Source organism: Synchiropus splendidus, chromosome 17 (genome assembly GCF_027744825.2).
Source record: "Synchiropus splendidus isolate RoL2022-P1 chromosome 17, RoL_Sspl_1.0, whole genome shotgun sequence".
Classification (NCBI taxonomy): Eukaryota; Metazoa; Chordata; class Actinopteri; order Syngnathiformes; family Callionymidae; genus Synchiropus; species Synchiropus splendidus.
In genome coordinates, this window is record NC_071350.1 from 17839834 (window position 1) to 17849343 (window position 9510).

Here is a 9510-nt window from a genome sequence, read left to right on the forward strand (position 1 = left end):
AAAAATATACCTTTACTTAAAATTAATATTTATATTTTTCTATTTTCAATAAACGTGTTTGAATTATTTTTTTTTTTTTACTAAAAGTTTTTAAAAAAATCAAAACTTTACCTCCAATTTAAAGTAATTTATTGTAAGTATTATTTTTTAAAATTAAAAAGAAAAAAAAGGCCAAAAAATGTGGTTTTCTGGATCATAATTTATAAGAAATGCCATGAATTATTTTGACTGCTCTCCTCCGTTGTTTTGGCTGAGCATTCCTGCTGTGCTTGGAGGTAAAATTATTTTATTGAACACATTTAATTACTATATACACAATATTTATTATTATTGTAGTCGTAGTAGTATTTGCTTGATCATAATATTTTTCCAGACATTTTTTCTTGAACAATAATAATACAGTCATAAAACATTTTATTTATGCTGCCTTAAAATTCTAGCCAATAAAACTTACAAATAATATTTATAATTATATAATGTATATTTAATATTTAATTAAAATAAAATTATACCTTTACTTAAAATTCATATTCATATTTTTCTATTTTCAATAAACATGTTTGAATTATTATTTTTTTACTAAAAGTTTTTAAAAAAATCTAAACTTTACCTCCAATTTAAAGTAATTTATTGTAAATATTATATATTTAAATTAAAAAGAAAAAAAAGGCCAAAAAATGTGGTTTTCTGGATCATAATTTATAAGAAATGCCATGAATTATTTTGACTGCTCTCCTCCGTTGTTTTGGCTGAGCATTCCTGCTGTGCTTGGAGGTTAACTATAGAATATTTAACCAGCATCTGTTGCAGTCGTGAGTGATAAGTAACCTGCTCCATTTCCTGACTCTTCTGTCGCATAGTTTCCAGCAGAAAGACGATTCTCTCCAGTTATTGCTTTGAGTTTTATCTCACTTCGGTCTGGGTCCTTTCCAAAACAACATTTCACAGCTGGCCACCATGTGCTCGGGAGGAAGTCGGGTCCAAGCCCGGTCAGGTGTTCGGCAGGAATGTCTTCAGATTAGCCAGAGCTAACGATATTGACGACCAGATTCTTTTCTTTTTTTCGTTTCGTTTGTGGCGCCAAGTTCCTGCGCACATGACATCATCACTCTTGTGGGACCGTTGATGTTCGTTCACCTCAGGTTCCCCGAGCAAAGTGGAAAAATGTGTCGTTTAACTGCAGCAGGACCTTATAAGGTGAAATCTCTCCATGTTTCGCTGCTTTTCTCTGCCAACAACGTCTTCAAATCTTTTACTGCTGTTGGCGTCGGGTCCAGCGAGAGGCGCAGGAGCTGAGGGACCAGGCTCACCTGCAACCTCCGAGGTCCCGGTCCAGATCCCTCACAGCGCCTCCTGCTGAAGACTCGTGTTAATGAGTGTCAAACGGGGACCGGACTGTCGTTTTAATAACTTGAGGGTGAGCGTGAGGCCGCGGGGGGAGGAGAGAGGCAGGGGAGAGCGTCCAGACCCGGTGCTGATGCTTCCTGGACGGTTCCTGGCCGCGGGGCACCGTCTCTGACAGAGCGTCAGCGAGAGAAAACAAATCTAAAAATGTAGTCAGACATGAAGAGAGGAAGAAGTGGAGGCAGGTTTGACAGCACACTTGAGTTGCACAACTGCCGTGACACCGAGTCAAATCCACGGCGGCATTTTTGGCAGCGCTCTCCACTTCCACAGTGACTCAACATGAGGCTCATGTTGAGCTCATGAGCTCATGTTACCGTGTCTTTCGATCAAGTCTTGTGACATGACTCGGTGCCGGAACCTGAGCGCAGTTTCGAACTGGCCAACGTGTTCAGACGGGGTAAAAAAAAACGGTTCGGAAGTGGGCGTGTCTGTGTTTACAAAATGAGAATGAAATCAAACTAACCTAGCTGTTCGCTAACATATCGGCCTGTGCGCGCGAAACAATCGGCCCACAAACCTTTTCAGAATGTTGAAGCGACTTGCACGTTTTAGCTCCTCCCACTTTGGTTCCACTGAGGCTTGTATGAAGGTGAGCTGGTTCAGAAAGCACCTGGGTTCTGAGAGTCTCAAACAGCAGTGGGTCCACAACCAGAACCGTATCGGCCTCTGCATTACATTACAACTGGTTTCAACCATGTTTCAGCTCCTCTAATTCCAGAACGCGTTGAGCCAAAGTGTGGTATGTAGCATCCATCACAGCCTCCGCGGTTTTATCAGCCACTGATGGCATGTGACTCCCGACGACAGGAATGACAGACCAGTCGCAGCGGGATCACGTGCAGGTCCACGCTCGCCGTCAGACAAGCACTTTCATCTGCTCCACAAAGACTTGGCTGTAAAGTGGGCTCCACCTTCGCAGCGACCGCCCGGTGTGTAGCGAAACACGTGTCGCCCGCTCAGCGCTGTTGACTCGGCGTTATGGACGGCTTTAACACTTCACTGTTACTGGAAACAGTTTCCACTGAGTCCATTCCACAGGCCTCTCCCTCAGGTCCCATAGTGCACTGCAGCAGTTGACGGAATGCTTCGGAGCTACCACTGGACTATAAAGTTATGAAATGCCGGATCGTAAATGTTGCGATCACAGCGTCTTGTAAAAGTCGTAAATCCTCTCCGAATTCTCCTCCTGGTCAGATCTCCATTAAAGATCTTGTTGAGAAGTGTTTCCTGGGTGGGGGGGAGGAGGGTCCAGTGATGGATTTATGGGACCCTCAGGAATTCTGGGAACTCCGGATCCTGTCAGGGACTCGTCACGTGAGGTTTGCGACGCGATCCGACAACAGGTCGTTCGCAGCGGTGGCGTCATGCTTATATAAGAGCTTCGCGGCTCCCAGTGGTGGATCAGCGTGAAATGAAGTCTATATTTCAGGAACTCGATACGACACAGAAGGCTCCGATAAAACATGGGTTTAATCGAGGCTCATCTGTTTGGCAGGGTTGTGTTTGGCGGCTGACGGACAACAACAGAAGTGACAAAAGAGACGTGATGTTCATTAGCTCACATCCGCAGCCGTCTCTCTTCCAGCCGCAGGATTAGCGCTCGGCGTCGGCGCCAGAGAAACGTGTCCTGTTCCGAGAAGTTCGCTCCGGCACGGAGTGAACGATAACAAGAGCATGAGAGCAAAGTGACTCCATCCCCTGTAAACACAGCTCAGCTGTGCTCCGCTCTTTATTTTGACTCGGTGGACTGGAGTGTCCCGTCGAGACGGAGGAGCTCATTTGTCTTCCTGAGGTCATTAGACGGGCCACGTTTTTGATGAGACTGAGCAACGTGATCAGAGTCCGACTGTTGAAGGTGGCCGCCGCGATCGTACTGAGCCCTTTAAAGGCTCAAGGTAGATCTGGGCGGAGCCTTCCTTTCCTCTGTATTTCTGTTTCCACAAAGCTTACGGACACGGGACAAATGGAGCAGTACCACCTGCAACCATGGGGGGCAGTGTTGCCGTTATTGACGGATCAGAGCAGCGTCTTCAGTCGTAGAAGGGACCGATTGAAAGGTTCCAAATACAAGCAGCAAATTTGAAACGTGTCAGATGAGGTTCTCTGTCCGTCAGGATGCCTCCTGGACGAGTCACTGGTTCACCTTCTGTGTGAGACTGGGCTTCTTCACTCCTGCTGCTGCCCCCACAACCCAACCTCAGAGCTAATAAATGGATGTGTCTCCTGCATTTCCTGCGACTTTAATAAACCCACAAACGTGGACCCAAAGTGTTCATGAAACGCACGTCTCTAGCACCGTTTGGTGGCTGCAGAGCCGAAACAATACATTGTACAAATGCCGGAGGATCAAAGGAGCAGGACAGCAAAGTGACAACCTGACTTTCACGACCAAATGGCTGAGAATATTCCCGATCAAACATCTGATCTTGTCTGTTTACTGACCCTCCACGGCACAGCCGCAGGTCATGTACGTGCTTTCATCTGGAACCACGGCGCCACCTACCCGTCCTCCCCTCATCAGGCCTTCTCGCTTTGAATTGAGTTACATAAGAGGTGATTTATTGTTCAGGTGTTGGTGGAGCCCCCGTCGTAAAGCGACGCTAGGGGCATGTTGGCGGCTCACGTGCGCAGGTGAGCAGCTCCTGCTGCGACCCTCAGACCAGCCCGACCAGAGAGAGAGACATCTGTTATGCTCCGCTGGAGGCCAGAGCGGGTATCGATCGTGAATCTCAGATATGCTGAGCAAACGTTTCTGCTTCTGATCACCACAAAAATGCCTGCCTCATGTTCTCGCATGTGAGCGACGATGCGGCCACTCCAGGCCAGAGAATGAGGCAACACTTGGGTTTTCACATGCGGTTACGATGATGCGTTCGAGCGCGGCCCGTGGTTCTGAGCAGCACTGCAAGGCTGCCGTCACGTTGAGACCTCTGAACTGGGTGGAGCAGGAAGTCACGCCGCGGCACCGACTCCAGAACCTCCACCAGCCTGGAGTGACATCGTGTTCTGGAACCTGCTGCTGCCGTATTTTCAAGCCCAGCGCCAGAGATTCAAATCATCCTGTCGAAACAGACGTCGCGGGCCAAAACACGTCAGCGCCTGTGTTCCTCACGCAGCAGCTCCAGTCCCAATAATTCTTAAATCATTCACAAATGGGAGCCGCGGCCGCTCAGGACGCCTCGCGGCGGCAAGCGAATCCCTCATTAGCTGTTAAACAGTCGTGTCGGAAAGAATTTTATAGTTTACTTTCACAGGAAATTTAGGATTCAGTGAGTTGTGTAACGCAATATTATTATAATTCACTCCTGAGCTGCACTGGATAAACATTGCTGGACTCAGGTTCTGAGCCAGGATCCGTCCGAACTTCTGTGTTCCTCCGACATGAGCGGAGGTTTCCATGTGTCTGACATGCTTGTGACAACTGTGGCGTCCCGCACAGCTTCTCTGCCTGAAGAGACGGAGGGGTTTGGTCACGTGACCCACCGGATCTGGAGCTGAGTCCTACTGTCCAGACCTCAGGTGTAGTGGATCAAAGCACCGGGACTGTTGCTTTGATCAGAAACCTCCTGAAATTTATGGGGAAACACAAGATTTTGATGTTCACCCGCTTCATTATCAATAACTGGGGCTGTTGAGCTAGAAACAAGCTTCTCAACAGAAGGTTGTTTTAACCGCATCTGACCTGTCGCCACTTTCAATATAGATTTAATGTCTGGAGCAAAACATTTAACAAATGAATATGTTTTCATTGAATTCAAATGTCTTCCTCGGACTTTAGGCACTGTTGTATAATAGAACATGCTCACAACAATGTGTGGTAACTTTATGACCAGGTCAGGGGCGAGCCTCAGGTCACATGCTTGCCTGACGTTCCTGCTCCTTTCTTCTGGCAAGTCTCTGGCCAGAGACCAGGACCAGACGTTGCGTGGCCGCTCTGGTTCTGGGGGGCCACACAAGTGTTGATGGAGCTTCTCGACCGCAGCTCTGAAGTCCTGCTTCAGGACCATGAAAGTGCTTCTCCCCCTTGATGCTAAAGCTACGCCGCATGATGTGACCCGCTCGCCCCACAGTCTTAGCTCAGCAAGCCAAGATCTGACAAACACAATATGTGGATATCTAATGAAATTTCCACCAAAACCCAGTGGAGGTATCGACGGGATCAGAGGCGTCACAGTGGCACCGGTTCAACTGGAATAAAGTGCTTCCTGCCAGAGTCCGAAACACGCACGCTACATTAATACCAGACGTGTGCGCAGTTGGTTACATGTCACTTTTTGTTCTCTCTTTCCACAAGTGTTTTAATATTGATCTTCAGATCGGGCTGATTTCGATTCGTCCTGTGCCAGTGGCAACAAGGAAACAGGAGGACGTGAGAGCGATCAAAGGTTGCTGCAGGAAGACGCTTCTTGGAAGCAATGATGTTGTGAAGAAGAGCTTAGCCAGAGGGCACAGCTGCGTGTCTTCTGATGAAGTTTGGGGGGGCGCCCAGAGTGCCTGCATATGGGCCCAATCAGGTCCCATCAACAACACCAGGAGAAAGGGATGAACAGGGGCCGGACTGTGGGGCCCCGAGGGGCCAAGACCAGCGGGACGAGATGGAGTCGGGAGAGGTGGTACTGTGTAAGGATGGCGCTGGAGTTACTGGGTCCAAACACGCTACTGAGTTTCATTCACTAGTGATGTAGCTGGTTAGCATGTTGGCTAATGTTAGCACGCCTCAAGATGGCAGTTTAAACCGCATCAATGTGAGCTTGCTGTTGCTAGTGTTGCCGTATCAAACACAAAGCTTACATGAGTGACTTTGAAACACACCAAGCCAAGAGGGCATTTCCCTGTCACGCTGCTATTGGAAGCACTGTAGAGAGGTAACAGTCACGGGGGAAATTGATCCGCAACTGTTGTTACAGAGGTTGTAGCGTCTCAGGTTTTAGGTTTTATACTGCATTTATGTACTGCCTGTCAAATGAGCCACAATTTGCAACTGTGCTGCTCGAACTCTGGCTGTAGATGTGGGAACAGTTTGGAAAAGAAGAAGTCATTAAATCAGGATTTTGAAATTCTTTTGCCTGTCACAGACTCAACACATGAAGATAAAAAAGTCTGCCCTTGATTGTGATACGAGGATTCTGCCTCACCCCTGATCAAGAATCACGACCTCCTGGCCAGAAATCTCTTGAGATCACGCGTGACTAAAGGAGACATCACAGGCGAGAAATAGAAGTCAAAACATGAAAGTGACGGTGGTTTGTTATACACATTTTTACTGGAAGAATCGCCAAAGACAAGTCGTCAGACCTGAATGATCCGTGTCACGTTTGCCCCTCGCTGAACTTCAGTGTGGAGCTCGAACATCAGCGGCACATTGGACAATTCTAAAATGTACTTGGGATTATTAAAACTCGCGATAAAGTCAGTAAATCTAAAAACGCTTCCTTCTTGTTGTCGACTCACTTCTTGTTTGGCGTCATTCGGTTCCACCACATTCAACACACCCCAGACATAAGGATTTCTTGTCGGATAAACTGTCGCTGTAACTATCAAGTTTATGGGAAGAATAAAGGCAGGCTACGCTAATACTCGGGGCGTCACCATCCTTACCTTCTAAAACAGCCCCATTATGGTTATGTGTCTGGGGGATATTTCAGACCCAAGTGGCCCTGAGACCATGGCTCTTCATCAGCACCTCTTGAGACTGGTGAGAAGGGAAGCAAAAACATGCTTGTCTGTGCCTTACATGAGCGACAGCCAACCCCCCCGGTGCCTTTGAAGAGTCTGTGTGAGAGAGTGTGGGGTGTTTATGTGGTGCCAGGGGTCATCTCTTGGCCTCGTGCGGCTAATGAGCAGCTGTTGTCTCCTTCAAAGCCCAGGTTACATAATCCTGCCGCTGCTTTACTGTGTGTTCCGTCCCGTCGTCGTCTGTGTAACGGCTTCACCGTACACGAGTCCCGCAGCCATGTCAGACTCTGTAAAAGTCACTTTTATGCAACAAGTGAGCGAGTGTTCTACGGGTGCTCACCTGACAGCGCGTAGATCAAACTCCCACGGAGCCTCTTTGGTAACTGATAACAGCCTGAGGTGGCACATCCAGCACACCATCCGGGCCAGAACACCGCTCTGACTCACTGCAGGGTGCTGCTGCTTTACGAGTCCCACTGCGGTTCACAGACAACACACTCGGTCCCGAGACACGGCGGAGGTGGACCTGGCCGCCGTGTTCCAGGAATCTGTTGTTCATGAGCACAAACACAATTTTGTCCGGAGAATAAAAGTTTTAAAGCTCCAGATGGAGTTTTACAGCAGTGAGGGACATCAAGCCTCGATAGGGTTTTAGTGAGGCTCGTCTGGCGTTACGCAACAGCGGGAGAGAAGTGTGACTCTTTGAACGCCTCGTGGCTGTGTGAGTGAAGCTGAGGCTGCTCATGTCGGGATCTATATCTCACCCAGTCACTGGCTTTGAGTCAAGCTACGCTTCACGTGTCGATCGAGATCAAAGGGTTTGGGTTTGAAATGACAGAAATCTGTTTGGGATGGAGACTGGACAGCATCATTCCTTCAATGGCTTTTAAACGGTCATATGACTCATGCAGTAAACAACTTTTTCTCTTTTGTCCAGAAACTCAACTCATAAAGCCTCCATTTTATGCTCCAATGTTCTTGTCTTACTTCCTGTTTTCCGTTTTTACAAGAGGAATCAGGCTCTTCATCCCCTGCACGGTCGTACGAAGTGTCCCTGACAGTCTGCGTTGACGCCGAACACGATTTAAGCGACTGACTTCGGTTCGGTTCGGTGAGATCAAATGTGGAGCTACAACATGGAAGCAGGGGGATGCAACATATTTAGAGGGACAGCGTTTCATTTCCAATTAAAAACAAGTCATGGCACGAAACAGGGCCCAGATTTAACGACAGAAAGGGGAAATTCATCGTAGTGTTTGCGACTCACCTTCGCGCCTCTGATGGACCCATGAACGACGACATGTTCATTATATCCTTTGACAAACTCCGCCATGTTGATGCTTCGATACCTTTATCTCAGCTCGCACCTAAAGCTGTGTGAAAACAGCGTCAGTTGTGATGGTACCGTGACACGGCCAGTTTGTTCCTGCTGATGTTTTGTTGGAATATTGTTGAGTTGCCGACTGTCTCCGTTTGGACCAGTGTTTTGGACATACCAAGTGGCCCTGTTTCCTGCGGCTCCTGAACGCCACAGCGAGACTCAAACTGATGGTGTTCCTCGTCCCGGCGCAGTCGAATCTTTTACCACTGGGCTCTTTCATATTTATTAGCCTGTGATGGAGCACGTTTATGACACCGGCCTTCTGAGAGCGTGCCTCCTGCTCCAAACTCGATTTGGGAGCTGCAATTAGACTCTGGAGCGGAGCCGCGAGTTCGCCGAGCTCCAAACCTTTCTATTGTTTATCGGCTCCTCCGTGATCAGAGCGCTGACTCGGCCCGTAAACCCAGGTCCAGCGGTGGGGGAATAAAAACGTCCTCGCGTACACTTTAGACGTCCATAAAAGCATTTATTGCGGGATAAAACACGAGCTTGTCATCTGCTGGAGAGACAGCGCCGTCCCCCGAGGCTCCCTCCACGTACCTGTCAGACTCGCCCACATGCTTCCCATCACTGAGAAGCTCCTTACATGGATCTCTGCGCCCATCAAAGCTCTGTGATCGACACACTTGTTTATTGTGTGACTTTATTGGATTCATGTGTTCATAAATATCTGACGTTTTTACTGTTGAATATTCTATCATCTTACCTCCCCCTCTGATGTTAGAAACATGGGGGCAGTTGCTTCTGCTTATTCCCTTAAATATACAGGGGCCTGAGGGCCTCATTCGGCCCTCCTCCTTTATCACTTCCATGCGGTACAAAAACATTGTTACCATTTGAATTCTCAATATGACACATTTATATTTTAGGTCCGTATAATCTTCTCCATTTTATGTGTCTGACTGTCCGAAGCTAGAAGTTATATTGAAACTTTCTAATGTGTGGTGCTCACTTTTAGCAACATTTGCTGCCCCTCAAGATAAATAAATAAAAGATATTGAAAAATGACCTTAATATAATCAACTTTTTTTTTACCCTCTGGATAT